Source organism: Solanum stenotomum, unplaced genomic scaffold, assembly GCF_019186545.1.
Source record: "Solanum stenotomum isolate F172 unplaced genomic scaffold, ASM1918654v1 scaffold21511, whole genome shotgun sequence".
NCBI lineage: Eukaryota > Viridiplantae > Streptophyta > Magnoliopsida > Solanales > Solanaceae > Solanum > Solanum stenotomum.
In genome coordinates this window covers 85,481-90,436 of record NW_026026568.1, presented here as the reverse complement: position 1 = coordinate 90,436, position 4,956 = coordinate 85,481, and the positions used below count along the sequence as shown (strand labels likewise).

Below are 4,956 nucleotides of genomic sequence, written 5' to 3'. Positions count from 1 at the left end.
TTAATGTGTCGGTTTTACTGGATCGAAAACTGGGTCATTCTGCCCATTTGACAGGCTTATTTCTATTTTTATTAATTTTGATTTTCTGAGGTACAAATATGTCATAATATTATATCCCACTTGATACATATACATTATTAACTATGTTGTTGATGTACATGCTTGTTTGATAAATATAACATGTATATCAAATTTTATAGACATTAGATCTAAATATAAGAGAAAATTCATTAATTTGGTCACTTTATAAGAGACGTTGCCTCTAATAGTATAACAACTTTTAAATGTACGATTTTATAATTACTACTAATATATTGATTAGTTCACAGTGTTTTAGGGTATCCCAAAAGTCGTTAACTCTAGAGTTATTTAGAGGTTTGCTACCTTTTTTTTCGGCCATACTAATTGATAAATCGGAGGCTAGTGTATAGCGTAATGCTTTTGTATTAGCTGATGAAGAAATACAGAGTACATCATAGTGTATTTATACACTTACAAGTCGTGCAGAGCATAGAGAGTAATACTCCTAATACAAGACAACTATCTAGAGATAGAGTTATACTTTAACATGGACTCTATATCTAAGATTATCACTAGTAACTAATAATTATATCTAATTGATCTTATCTCGATCTTTAACACTTCCCCTCAAGCTAATTGGAGGTGAGTTTACTACTCTTAGCTTGTCTCTGAAGAACAGGAATTTGTCCTTTTCCAGTGCCTTCGTGTGAGTGTCCGCTACTTGATCTCTGGATCGAACAAATTGAGTGATTAACTGCCCTTGAGCTACTTTTTCTCTAACAAAATGATAATCCAATTCTACATGTTTGGTTCTAGCATGTAATACTAGATTTGTGGTCATGTACAGTGCACTCATATTGTCACAAAACAGTGTAGGAGCAGACTTGATATATATTCCAATATCTTGCAAAATGTAAGTCAACCATGTGAGCTCAGCAGCTGTAGCAGCTAAGGCTCTATACTCAGCTTCTGCACTTGACCTTGCAATTGTGTTCTATTTTCGAGAGGACCAGGACACACAATTTGCACCAAGATATATGATATAACCAGTGGTGGATCTTCTTGTTATTGCACATCCTTCCCAGTCAACATTTGAGAAACCATACAACCTGAGTGAGGACTGATAAGTAATACACAAACCATGAGTAATAGTTCCCTTTACATATATGAGTATTCTCTTTACAGCTTATAGGTGCACAAAATTTGGATTCTGCATGAACTGACTTGCAAGGTTCACAGCATGAGTTATATCTGGTCTGGTTAGTGTCAAGTATTGTAAGCTTCCTACAATGCTCCTATATACTGAGGAATCAACTGGAGTTCCAATAGCTTCCTGTAAGCCACGCTTCTGTACTAAGGGAGCAGGCACTTTCTTTGCATCTTCCATGTCCACTTTCTTGAGCAAATCAGTAGCATATTTAATTTGAGACAAGTGAATTCCATCTGGAAAATAGGTAACTTCAACACCTAGGAAGAAACTTAGTTGTCCAAGGTCCTTCATGGAAAATTCAATGCTCAATTTCTTCACAACTTCATCCATTTGCTTTGAGTTGTTGCCTGTCACAATTATGTCATCTACATATAACAACAGTAGTATTGTTCCTGCTGGACTATGAAGAGTGAACAGACACTACAAAAAAATGCTCAATTTATGGGGGTTATTTTGTCAATTTATAGCGATTTAGGGATCTCACAAATTAAATTGTGACAGTTTTTAAAAATGCCACAATTACCCTTGCCACGAGCATATTTGCAGCAGTTTTAGTAAACCTCCACGACGTCCCCCGCAAAATGACTTTTAAATTTGTGGAGGTTTTCCAGTATCAATTTTTGACGGTTTAGAACCTTCACAATATGATTTCAATATTTTTAAACTTAAATTTGTGTGGATTTAAAACTGTCATGGCTTTAAATTAAAATTTACATTTATAATTTGATTTGTGGAGTCTTACAAAATTATTATTTTAACAATAAATGTGAAACTTTATTTACATCAAGCCTTCAAAATAATAAGTAATTTTAAATTTGATTTACATCAATTCTTCAGAATAATAAGTAATTTTACTAAATAACACATTTAAATCAAATTAAATTTCACTAAGCAAGTTTATATTAATAAGTTTCACAAATTCAAATTTATGTCAAATAAAAGTAATACAAACTTGTGTATAATAATTTTAACATAACAATGTTAAATCTTTTTAAAATCCACATCAAATAAACATAACAAAAATTTTGTAGCATTTGTTTGGTGATTTATGTTGTTGTCGTCCAATCTTTTTATCCAAAGTGACATAAGCTCTCTGCATCAGGCTGAAACAATGAAAACATTATATATAATTAGATAAACATATATTGATACACATATATCTTCGTACATCTTGATAAAAAAAAGTATTAAAATTCAATTCATTTCAAAAGCAAAGCATATAAAGCTTTGATTTTACAAATAATTATAAGATTATGGATGAAAGAAATTTACTTTGATGTTCTCTCATACACACTAATAAAGTGAATAACAACAACTTCATGATTATTTCTACATAAGTTTACTAAGTTTATATTTTCCAAAATCATATAATGATGCTCATTCGATTTAACACGTTGATTCAAGTATTTCTCACTTCTCTTGATTTATAAGTTAGACTTTCCTCTTTGACCTTAGTTTTTTCTTTCATTTACCAAAAAGTAATCATAACTTCAACAATTTATCGTATTGAATAAGAAAATACATAATTTTAAAGTTATATTGATATCGATCACAATCTAATATGAAAAAATGTCCTTTAATTTGTTATAGTCGATCCAATCAAGAATAAAATGATTACGTGATTCTTAACTAAACAAAAATAAAATTATGATTTACCATAAATCAATCAATGATTGGGTATAGACGACTTTACGATGTAGTGAGAATTCAAACAAAATCTGAAATATGTAAAAAAAAAAACATTGATTCAGTAAGTTTAACAACTTGCAAAATATAAAATGATCAAATAATAATATGAGTTTTAAATTCTAGTATGAATCATCAAACTCACGTAACACAAAATTACCTTTGTATTCAAATAATGAATTATTTTTCCTCTATTCCACTTTGCAAAGCCTACAATGAAAAAAATAATTAGCAAAACTACATGTAAAAAAATGAAGTAAAGAAGAGTGAAAGACAAAAGGAGAGAGGAGAGGGGAGGGTGTGTGTTTTACGTGGGAATTAATGGGTTAAGGGGAAAAGGAAATGAGTTAAGGAGAAAGAAAAAAAAGGTATTTGTGTGTTGTTTACGTGGGATTTAGGAATGGGTGGGAGGGGGTGGTTATTTGATTATGTTTGAATGATTTTAGGGGGAATTATAGTCTTTAGTTTTGTTTTTTTTTTATTTTTGGAGGGAGATGTATTAAAATTTTGATTGAGTTGGCTCTAAGTGAAAGATAAAAGAATTTTGTGCATAAAACAAGCTTTTATTTTTAATTTTTAATGATAAGTAATAACTATTAATTAAAATGTTTCACCCTCAACTAGTATTATAAAATCTTAAATAAAGTTAAAATACAAATACAAATAAATATATATAAATATTACTATTGACTTAGCTTTAAAAGTTATAAAATTTAAATTTTTGTGTTATGAGACAACAAAAATCACTAAATAATATAAATTAAAGTATTACTATATAAGATAAATGTCTAAGTGAAATTGCACATACTAAGTAAAAAAACATTCGAAGAGTATCTTAATATATAAAAGAAATAGAGGATAAAAAAATCACAATCAAGTTAAAATAAAAGAAGGAGAAGGATGTCTCGTGTGTATGTATATATATAATAAAATTAACTTTCAACATTAAATGTTATATATTATATAATTTGAAAAAAATACTATATATTATATTATATTATATTATATTATATTATATTATATAAATTAATTTCTAAAAGTAACTAATCTACTAAATTTTTGGGGCTCGATAATCCCAATAAATAATATTAAATTGTGGCGATTTTCTAACCTCCTTAATAAAACCACCATAAAAAGATTTATATTGTGGGGGTTATAATAAAATGCCACAAAATGAATTATTAGTGGGACTTTTAAAAACTCCCACAAGTTAACCGCCAAAAAATGAGCATTTTTTGGTAGTGAGAGATGAGTCAGCTCTGCTGCACTTGAATCCAATGTGGAGCAGATACAAGCTGAACCTTTCAAACCAGGCTCCTAGAGCCTGTTTGAGACCATACCGTGCCTTTTTCAACTGGCAGACATGGCTCGGATAGTTTGGATCAACAAATCCTGGTGGTTGACTCATGTACACTTCTTCTGCAAGATGCCCATGGAGGAATGCATTTTTAACATCAAGTTGTCTAATAAACCAATGTTGTGTGACTGCAAGAGATAGAACAACTCTTATAGTAGTTGCTTTCACAACAGGGCTAAAGGTTTCTTCAAAATCTACTCCTTCAAGCTGTGAGTAGCCCTTTGAAACTAATCTCACATTATGTCTTTCAATTGAAACATCTGACTTCATTTTGGTCTTAAACACCCATTTGGGTCCTACTACATTCATCTTAGTAGTTCTGGTAACTAGAATCCAGGTCTCATTTTCATATAGTGCTTGCAACTCCTCCTTCATAGTTGCTACCCAGTGTGGAATGCTAAGTGCTTCTTTGAGGGACATAGGTTCACTAAGTGCAGTGTTTTTCCTAGTTGCAGATAATGAACTATGAGATAAGTTTTTAGCTTTTGACCTAGTTATCATGACATGTTCTGATGTCGATGGTTGAGATGTAGCCTGTAATTGAAGTTGGACTTGATCAGTAAAGAGTTTAGATTGATCATCCTTAAATTGAAGTCCCCTTCGATCTGCAATGCTGAATTCTTGGGGCTGCTGCTCATCCTCATATTGTTGTGTTTGCATCATTGCAGCATCTTGTGCCTCA

At 30.8% G+C, this 4,956-nt stretch overlaps 1 long non-coding RNA gene across 1 annotated transcript; it reads right to left on the bottom strand.

Moving 5' to 3' along the window:
• Window positions 1-2,181: 2,181 nt before the first annotated feature.
• On the bottom strand, window positions 2,182-3,216 carry LOC125851009 (uncharacterized). The gene is made up of 3 exons (XR_007444877.1): window positions 3,078-3,216; window positions 2,888-2,949; window positions 2,182-2,324 (listed from the first exon to the last, which is right to left on the bottom strand). It is a non-coding gene; the product is annotated as an uncharacterized LOC125851009 (long non-coding RNA).
• Window positions 3,217-4,956: the final 1,740 nt, after the last annotated feature.